At 27.7% G+C, this 11,296-nt stretch overlaps 1 pseudogene; it reads right to left on the reverse strand.

The window, feature by feature from the left end:
• Window positions 1-1,059, reverse strand: part of LOC107482010 (probable inositol transporter 2) — a 3,517-nt pseudogene extending 2,458 nt beyond the window's left edge.
• Window positions 1,060-11,296: the final 10,237 nt, after the last annotated feature.

An 11,296-nucleotide genomic window follows, 5' to 3' on the forward strand; every position in this document is an offset into this window, starting at 1 on the left:
TATAATATAATAACATAATTAAAAGAATTTGCTAAAGATGATGTATGATAAAATCATAATAAAACTTTTAGCGCAACTGAAATAATAATTTATAAACTTATGAATTAAATTTTGTATTTTGTACACTTTTCAACTCCATTGAGAATAAAAAAAAATAAAGTATTGAAATTAAAAAAAGACTATAACCCAACCCCAAAATTCAGTTTGAAAAATGAAGGAAGAAAAACAATTGTAAATATATAGTCACTTTCAAAGAAGAGGGGAGTTTTAATAAAAGGATATTGTTGTTTTGCCAGCATGACAAAGGGACAAAAAATGGCACCATAGTTTAGGTGACACTTAGAGGCATGATTGAATAAGCAGTGGGAAAAGAATGCACGCACTTGATCATTGGTTTACGTCTCCAGAGAGTTGGAGATCTTATATAAAACACTATTCAATGCTGATAACGTTACCTGTAGCCAAGTTTCTCTATCCACTGATTTGAAGTCATCTCTTATATATAAAAGTGCCCCCGATATCACCCCTACAAATAAAAAAACAGAGAATGAACTAATAATAAGAGCTCGCTTGTTAGAGATTAAATTATTTAATTATTTTTTTAATTGGTTTAAATTTTTAAACAAATAATTTTATTATAATATAGATGTAAAAATCTTTTCTAATTTAACTTTAATTACCATGCATGTATATATGTTTAGTATTGACTTGGATGTTTTGATTAACATATAACAATAGCATTATTTAAGTTAATATATGCATGAAATTGAAAAGATTGGTGAAGAGAAACGAACCAGTGTCATAACCAAAGAGAAGGCCACCAATTCCAGCGGAGAAAGCAAGGCGAAGGACATAAGGATTCTTATGGGAGAGAGACAAGCATTCTCTGAAGGCAGATGCATCAGCTTCTACCATTCCTCCTTCCATCTTGCTCTCTATTAATTGTTATTAATTCTTCAAACACAACTATAGAGTAGGGAAGGGAAGAGAAGATACTAGACATAAAAGCTTAATAAGTGAAGTGAGAGTGTGACAACTCTATTTATAGTGGGAAATGGGTGCATGCGTTTGGGCGAATGACGAGTAAAGATTCATACAAGCTAAGCATAGTTTGAGTTTTATGGTCACACAAAATATATAATATTTTGACTAAGTACAGTTTAGAAGAGGAAAATTGAAATTGAATAAATGATTTGGAATTATTAGATTAATTTATGTGGGAATTAGAAGGGACAGGTCATGGGCAAACGAGAACAGTCTAATGCTTTTTCTTATCCAGCCGACGGATCGGAGAAGAGTGCCACGGATCGCGGGGACCCGAACCCCAAGCTTTGCACGCCACATATTCCTTTAACCATATATATATGGAATGCAACTATGTAAGTCAATCTTGCAGGATTTTTTTCCTATTATTTTCAACATCCATATTATTACGGTGACTCAAAGTAAGTTACTGAAAACTTACAAATTAATATTTAATTTTAAAAATATAAAAATAAAATTTAAAAATTTAAAATTTATTATAAAAGATAAATTAAATAAAATTTAAGCCCTCCTTATAACATTGGAATGTCAATTATATGGACAGAGAAGCATTCCGTCCCTAAATCCCAAAAGAAATTATTATGATAAAGATGTTTAAAATGTCTTTTTTTTTAAATATTTTTAAGTAATTAAAATTTAATATATATAATTGATTGAACTATGTTATTTTCATTAAAATTAGATCAACAAATTAATTTGATTGAAAAATCGATAAATTATACTTTGAATCGGTTTAAATTAATATTTTTTAATAAAAAATAATTTTAAAATTTAATTTAGAGACCTAAACAAAGATAAGGGAGAATAATTAACTATAAATATTTTTGAAAAACTTTTTCAAACCGTCATGACTTGAATGACACCGATTTATTTCGGTGGTAGTGGAGCGAGGACTAGCAATAATCTTAGCGTGCTTATTTTTCATTTTGGTTCTTCATTTCCATTTTATATACAAATTTTAAAAAATCCTAAATTCTTATTCTTTTCTTTTTTTCGTTATAGAGTTAGGATTGAGGGTTTTTAAAAACGTATATACAACAGAAATATTTTAGTTATTTTTTATAATAAGGTTATTGTAGTTATTTTTTATAAAAATATTATTAATTTAGATTGGTTCAAGATTTGGTTTATCAATTTTTCGACCAAATTAATTTGTATGATCTAATTTTAACAAAAATAACACAATTTAATTGATTATATATATTAAATTTTAATTACTAAAAAATATTTAAAAAAATTATTTTAAACATCTTTATTTAAATGACTTCTAACTCCAAAATCTTCTTTATACCCTCCCATTTTCTGCCGTGAAAAATAACTAAGCCCCAATCTTCATTTTCCATTTTCCATTTTTCCGCAGTTCCATTGAGATCTCCATTCTTCATTTGTAGATATTGATCTTATAAAAATTTTTAACAAAAAAACATTTTAAAATAATAAAAAAATAAAAATAAAAATATATAATACATTCAAATAACATTCAAATTATCCAAATTATAAAATAACAAAATTAGTTAAAATTTAACATTCAAGTCTAAAAAAATAAAATAACGCAACATAATATAAAAAATAAAATAAATCTTAGCACAAAAAAATATATAGGTAGACAAAATTATTAAAATATTTATAGTAACAACAAAAATATTAAAATAATTAAATAAATTCGTATTATTTGAGGATCTATTCAGATTCTAGTTTAAATTTTGTGTCTTAGATTCGGTCTAACCTCAACAAAAATAAGTTTCTCTTTACAGTGGTCTTTTGGTGGATTTGAAGAAATAGAAACAATGACATCTTCCACCAAGATGATCCATGGAGTAAGGAGAAAATTGTTCACTTGACTAAACATGCTGTTCGAGATTTCTCCAATATCATTACCACCCAAAAATATATTACTCCTTTCTCTTTGTAATATAACTGGGACCACCTCCGATAAATGTCTATAAAATGAACTGCGATGCAAGTGTTTTTGAAAATGAGCAATTAGCTGAATTTGGGTGTATTATTAGAGACAGCATGAAAATTTGGATAAAATATTGTTCTTCCAGTATGCCTCTTTCTAGTGTTCTCTGTTGTGAGCTTCATGCTATTTGGAGAGGGCTTGTTATGGCTTGGGATTGCGAGTGCAAAGAAGTCATATGTGAAACTGATAATCTTGATGTGTTTCTTCTTGTTTCGCGAGATACAACCAGCATGATTAGGACTGACTTTGATCTACTTGACAAAATTAAAGAGATGCTCCAGCGTAATTGGACAGTTACAGTAGTACTCATTTAACGTACAGTAAATAGAGTGGCTGATTTAATGACTAAAACTGCTGCTTTTAACAAGCAAGTATACTTGAAGTGGTTACTGCCCCTAATAATTTAAATATTATTATTAAAGAAAAATTCTACCTTTTTCTTAGGTTTTTTTTATGTTATTTCTAGTTACTAAAAAAAATCTCTGAAATTACTTTAAGAAAATTTCTCGCTTTATTTTCATCCATGCGAAAAAAATTTTCCATATTTAAATTTCTGTTTACGATAATATCTACAGAAATTTTGCGCTTCAAACTCTCAAGAGAGTTTTGCCACCCCTATATAGTAGACACCGTAAAATTGACACATTAAAATTAAATACATTACACTAATTAAATAATATATATTATTCAGCTTCTAACTTTGAGTCTTTGCTATCTATCATCCTTTCTTGGTATTACTTTTAATTTGTTACCTTGACAAATATCTTAAACAAACAAGACTAGAAGAAATTAAAATATATAAACGTAAGATGATGCCATGCAATTACTGATAGGGTTGAGGATACATATTTTATTTGTAGATATTTAATTCGGATCAATCAATCTATTTAGATAAAATAGGCTATTCAGTTTGGGATAATGTTAGGTCTAGTTGTTTTTGGCTAATATTTTTTTGTTATTAAATATTTTTGTTTAATTTACTGCGGGTCTAAATATGTCTGTGAGTAAGATAGAGTATGAGTTTAAAGTGTATTCTATCTTACTTTATATATAACACATATTTTATAAAAATTAGGTATATGAATCCAACTCTAAATTAGTCAAAAATAAAATAACTTAATTAATTATAAATATAATAATTAGTTTTATTTATTTATGATTTAAAATATTGGTTATTAAATGTTTCACCATATTTAAATTATGAGAAGATACGTTCAGTATCATTGCAACGTAAATCACGAAAATTGATTCAATTAGCTTTCGTTTCTTCACCCTCATTCTCTCTCTAAATATCTAAAATATGATAAATTAGGCAACAGATTCTGAACCATCAAATTTATAAAGAAAAGAAACATCCTAATACCTAGCATAAGTACCATCTATGTAGAAGTTTTGGATTCATCCAGCGATATTTAGCTGATTTTTTGTTAAAATCCTCTTGGTTCCTAGCATTATTGTATAGTGAAAGAAATAAGAGTTGAATCTACAATCTCTCTCATATAATAATTTACAATAAATAAGCAACTATTAAACTAATTAGTTAATTTAATAATTTAGAACATTTGTATATTTATAATAATATACATGTTTATAATGTTTTATTAGATTTTTTTTAAAATTTATTATTTTTAATTTTAATTTTAATTTAATTTTTTTATTAATATGTATAAAATATAGAATGATTGTATTTTATATTTGTTTTAAAAAAATTTAATATGTCTATAGATAAAATAAAGTGGGGTAGAGTTTAAAATTTTAAAATACAAATAAAATTAAAATTAAAAATTTCTCAACTTACGAATAAAATAGAGTAAAATTTTAATGAAATTTTTAATTCACCAGATAAAGTTAATATAAAATCTAAATTTTACTCCTTGTCAACCCTGATTACTGATTCATAATATATCAAATATAATATATATACAATAAAGAACCATTTTACTTTTCATATATAAGAACTGTTGACAATGATATTAGACATTTTATGGAGATGACGAGTGGCATATGCGTGCTCCCGTGAATAGATAATCATTTATTTTGTAGGGTGCGTTTTTCTTAAAGTAAAAGGAGATTTGATTTGATCATTAGTTTGTGGATTTCTTTATCGAACTTTATATTCTTGCTTCTTCATCAACAATGAAAAAGATGGACATTCCTTGATAAGTCTCATGTGTCATAGAGCGACTCATAGACGCGAGGAGTGAAGACAAATTCCAAACGACTTCATCGGGAGCAAAAATAAAATCACAAAAAAAAAATACTTCAAGTTTGCAGAATATTTATACAGTGTACAATGTGTATTCAGTCACATTTTTACTTATTAGAAATATAGAAAAATTTTACATTTATGTAAAAATTACATGGATGGTATCCAAGTATTTTTTATTCTATGCATTTTTTTCTATTCACACACTCGTTTGTTTTACATGCGCCTCATATAACGTATAAACGTAATCTTTATTTTGCGTGATCAACCTTTCTTAACGTAAATCTTTTCATATAACGTAAATTTTTTTCGCGTTCTTCTTCTTGTTCTTTCTGTTCTCCTTCTTCTTCTTCAACCTAATTAAATTCATTGTTCTCCTTTATTCGCATTTTTCTTCTCTGCATTATGGATCTGAATTGACTTCAACGTAATTAGCTTCGTCATTCATCTTCTTCTTCGATCTGCACTTCTGAATTAAAACAATGAATGAATCAACTTTAAATCAATTGAATGAGTGCGATTTGGATAATTCTTCCAAAACGCATCAATTTGATGATGTTTGGATTATTGAATTTTGAATCGAATTCAATTGAATGAAATTGCTAATTTTATTTGAAGTGAATTGAATGGATTGAGGTGATCTATATCTGAATTGAATTGAATTGAATTGATAATATGTAACTGTGAGTGTGAGTCACTGTGAGTAACTGTGAGTAAATGTGAGTAGCTTTTCGGTTCGGTAATTACTAAAGAGTTGATTCAGCATGTGCATGTGTTCGGTTCGGTATGCAGAAAGGAGTCTAAAAATAATTAGACGAATATACTGTTTAGAGTTTAGGGTTCAGGGTTCAGGGTTTAAGGTTTAAGGGTTCAGGATTTAGGGTTTAGGATTAGGGTTTTAGGGGTTTAGGATTTATGATTTCAGGGTTCAGTGTTCAAGGTTCTGGATTTAATGTTTAGGGTTTAGGGTTTAGTGATTCAGGTTTAGGATTTAGAGTTTAGGGTTTAGGAGTTCAGTGTGTTTCCAACTTTCAGTTAGCCCAGTGTATTAATTTCGATTCACTGTGTTCTTTTCGAGTTCGTAATGTATTGGTAAATACAGTGATTGCAATCTCTGAGAACCTGGAATAAAACAGCAGCCAAACAGTTCCAACAGATATATAAATTAACATCTCAGATAAATAATCCATCTTGAATCAAATATTAATATTAACATTAACATTTAGATTAATATTCACATATATACATTTGAAGTAAGTATCTTTTTACTTTTTAAACAAGTTAAATAAAATATTGTTAATTATAAACAGCCAATCATAGTATATGCTATTTACTGTCTAAATCTCCAGATGTGAAATTACAATAAGGGCTGGAAAGGGCAGTAAATTTACTATAATAGTGTATTTTTTTATAATTAAATGCTTATGACGTTTTATTCAGCATATGAATGATGTTCAGTTCAGTAGAGTTGGTCATTTCGGTTCATTTTTGTTCTGCACAATTTAAAACTTTTCCTCCTCACTTTCTACTGCTTCTTCACAAGGGAGAGAAAGAGGAAAAGACAAAAAAATAAAGCAGCAATAACAACAACAAAAGAATAAAGATAAGGAGAAAATACGTGAAGAAGAAGGAACGCAAAAAAGAAGAAGAATGAGGAGGAGGAGGAAGGCGAATCTCTGTTGCTGTTTTCGTTCGTTTTTGGTTGTTGCTTGCTAAATCTTCTTGCGGTTCTTCTCCAATAGTGGTTTTCATAGAGAACGTGATTGAAGTTTGAGTGATTTTGAGAGAGATTTGAAGAGAAGGAGCGGTTTCATGTTGAGGAAGAAGTAACGTTTTGTTATAATTAGCGCGAAGTAACGAAGGGTTTTCGAGCGCGTATTTTCACTAGTCATTAATGCGCGTGACTCTATTTAAACTTGGGCCAACTTGGTTACATAGTTATATAGATGTGTAGCAGTCCCGATTAAAAATGTGAATCCTAATAAATACATACTTATAAGAAAATTCTAAGGACATTTATTAAAAATGAAAATAATATTTTTTTGTCATTATTAAAAGATTCAAAATCTTATCTATTTGATAAAAAAAATTATTTTCTTGTGCTCTAAATATTTTTTTGTTTGATTTTGCTAAGTAAACAATAATTTTTATGAATAATGTGAACAATAGGATCTAGAATTGATCCTAAAAAAATACTCCACTTCCAAATTATCTCCTAAATTCTAACATTAGGATAATCATTTGTATACCTAACCCAGTCATAGTTAACTGTACATAAATAAACCGAATCAAAAAAAATAACCACCATTCAACTAAAAATCAACATAATTATCTGCATACCTATTAAATTAAATATCAAATATATCAATTATTCACATTATTTAATATTTTTATTGTCTTCCTAAATCTTTCAACCGTAGTCTATTACGTATAAGAAATTCTTTGATGTTTTTTTTTTTTTCAGTAAAGATTTAACTTATACCACTGTATATAAAAGCTGATGTTCTCCCTATATATTGGAATGTTGAAAAATGGTATCCTCATAATTACCGGAAGGGCTGAAACTCTAAATTTAAGGAGGAAACAAATATATAATGGACAAATGGCCACTAAGAAAATCATATCTAGTTTGTCCTTATATGACAATGTGGGATTCCTTTGATCGGCAATCAATGGAATGAGATTCGAGTGGATGTTTAGGTGTGAGCTTTTATGTGATGACCAAAAGTGGGAGAATCGAGACGATGATGATAAGTTGAGTTCAAACAAGCTAAGTATCTATAAATCATACCTTTTCCTTTTGTTGTTTCTAATCAAATACTAACTTTTTTTTTCATTTGGTTTCCTATATATGTGAACTTAGCTTCAACATAGTTGTAATTATTATTGTAGCTTATTAAAATTAAGGATAATATCATCAGTGTTGACAATTCCCTTCATTCAACTACTGACTTTTCTAACTTGAAGCTCTTCAATTAATCCGTGGCTCTGTTGAAACGAGTTACATGTGTATAGTTTATATTTATAATATTATAATAATATCACTGGTTACGTTCACCGAAACTTAAACGCTGGCAACGTAGTAGTACATTGCAATACGGATTATTAATAAGAGAGTCAGTAGTCAAATGGTTTAATTTGAAATGGCTTATACTATATATTATTTTATTACATTAATAATGTAACTCAAATTTCACATGATTTGAACACAAGTCACCAATTAAAACCAAAATCGTGGTGATGAGGGTAATGCCCTCCCTCGATATTGATTAACGGGGCCCCAGGGGGTTTAACGTCACTGATTCAAATTTTTAATAGTAAAAACAACATTTCAAACTACTACTTTTTAATAAAAGGGCTAGTTTGTTTGGCTTATGTTGTCCATCAGCGTAAAATGGAGCGAGCGGTGTTAGAAGTTGCCGATTTGGAGAGAAGCGTGAAATAATTAATTAATTAATTAATTAGTCAAATGTATATTCCTAATCAAATTAAAACAACACCAACGTCATCCTTGGTTTATTTTTTGGAGTTTTCTAGTTTTCATGGTAGTTAGAGTCTGGCTTTGATGGATCCTACTTATATTAATTAATTTGCGTGTAATCCAAATTAATATGACTGTGACAGGATATGTGCGTAGAAATGTTTAATAGTTTGAAGTTTATTATTTGTTTTATTGAATTCTCAAATATATACTTTTCAAGCTTATTTATATTCTTCTTTTTATTTTGGGTCGAACTTGTAATATAAAAGATCGAAAAAAAAAGAACTACTGATATCATGCATGAAGTGAAATTCATAGGATAATAAGTTAAGTTACGGCGTGAGTAAAAAAAACGTTATTATGATTTGATAAAGATTTGTAAAGAGTAAGTAAAGTATAATATATTTTTGTAGATCAATAAATATTTAAATTTATTTTTACATATATTATAATATTTATAAATTTTTTAAAAAAATTTGTTTTACTTGTAGTTATTAAAATTATTTTTAATTTAATTTATTAAATATAATATAAATACAACAACTTTTAAACAATTATATTTCAAAAACTAGTTTTAATAAATTATTTTTGAAAATAAATTTACCGAATCAACCCTAAACCCGTTGTTGATTGCATAATGAAGTGGCCGACTCGGATTTAGGTACAAACAAGCAACAAAGCTGAAATCTCTAGAATAAAACCAATTATTTAATTAATTAATTAACTAATTTGTGTTTCATTACAACGAACTTGAGAATATTTAATTTGGAGTAATTTTAGCGGAAGGTAGTTCAAGTTCAAGCATTATTAGGTGAGTAGTTTGAATGAATGCATGTTGTGACAATGTATATATATAATGCCTTTTTCACGTTCAATGAACCTTGTCTTGTGCCTCATGATGACGCGGCCAGATCCATCGATTAAAGTGGGCATAGCTAGTGGCTAACCTTAGCTTCTTCAAGAACATCATCCCCATTGTTGCTCCAAAAAGGTAGCTATCACTGTCACAAGTGTATGTTTTGTTTAGATTACGAGGCATGTTTTCTGAAGCTCCAAAGGAAACCATTTTTGAGACAATATATAAAGGTAAAAACAATCAAAGACTACTAATGTTATGTAATTTTCACTGGTAAATTTCTAACTCAATTCATAACGGAAATACTATTTGGTTGGTTAACAATAAAGTTGGGAACAGCAGTATATAATGATTACTCTCGTGCATATAGAGTTATCAGATTTGACTATAAGGATCAAAATTAAAAATTATTAGCAGCATGTGCATATATTAGTGTTTTATAAGCATTGGTAGTGCTCATCTTTAGCTTGGGTTAGGTGGCGTTTGCATTTGCTCTGATATTGGCTTGTCATTTTCAGTTTGAACGAAAAGTATACCTCATCCTAACTTTGACACAAAAGAAATTAAAACATAGAACAGTATGCATACACATTATACATTTCTTTCTCAATAAAATAAAAGTAAAATAGATCTCTATACTTGTTTTGTACATGTACCGACAAACATACCCGACCCACTAAACTGTAGGCAAACTCTTTCTGGGATAAAGATATAGAAATTGGTTGTTGTGTTGTGTATCTCCACTTTAAATTTGTCTTTTACTTTTGTGCAAGCCTTTACTGCCCTACTACATTGCGCTCCTTCTTTGAGGAACACAATTTTAGTAAAAGTATAGGGTACCAACATATTATCTGCCAACTTCTGCCAACTGTTATTTATATTTGTGTTTCATGAAAGTGTGTTCATAGATGTGTCTAATAATTAATATATTTTAAATACATATATAAAGAGATACATCCATAAAATATATCTATAAAGACACTTCTATTAAATACAGTTATAAAAAAGACATTTTTATTAGACACATCCACAAACACACTCCCATAAAACACAATTATAAATAAGAGTTGGCAGAAATTGGCAGATATGCTATTGGTAACGTAGCAGAACCGCACAATTTTATATTTGATTTCTATCTAATTATCTATCTAGTCTATAATAAGCTTCAATGATTGTAAAGTTGGCTGATTTTTTTTTTTATAAAAAAATTATTGTTGTATTATTTTCCGTTATGAAAAAATGGTATATTTTAATTTAATACGAAGGTAATCACAAATCCAAAGATCCTCTCATTTATATTTTAAAAATTTTAAAAAATTAAAGTTTATAAATTAAAGAATCGGTTTTGTATTTTAAAATTTTTAAAATTAAAGTTTATAAATCGTAAAGTTAGATTTGTGTAAACTCACAAATTGGAGAGTCAATTTTGTGTTTTAAAATTTTTTAAAATATTAAACTTTATAAATCTAAGGGTAATATTTGTAATCTTCATATGATAAAAAAAAATACACTAAATTTCATATATTGTTAAAAGACACTACTATAAATTTAATATCAAAATTACAAAGCGTGTAAGGTTTGCCCTTTTCAAAATAAAATATAAAAATTCTAGGTGCCAATAATTTTTAATAATTTTAGTTATTATAAATATTAAATTATCTTTAATAAATAAATTTTATTAATTTATATGTATAAATTTTAAAAATATATGAATGTAAATTATATTATTATATATATAAAATTTTA

This window comes from Arachis duranensis, chromosome 3 (assembly GCF_000817695.3).
Source record: "Arachis duranensis cultivar V14167 chromosome 3, aradu.V14167.gnm2.J7QH, whole genome shotgun sequence".
NCBI lineage: Eukaryota > Viridiplantae > Streptophyta > Magnoliopsida > Fabales > Fabaceae > Arachis > Arachis duranensis.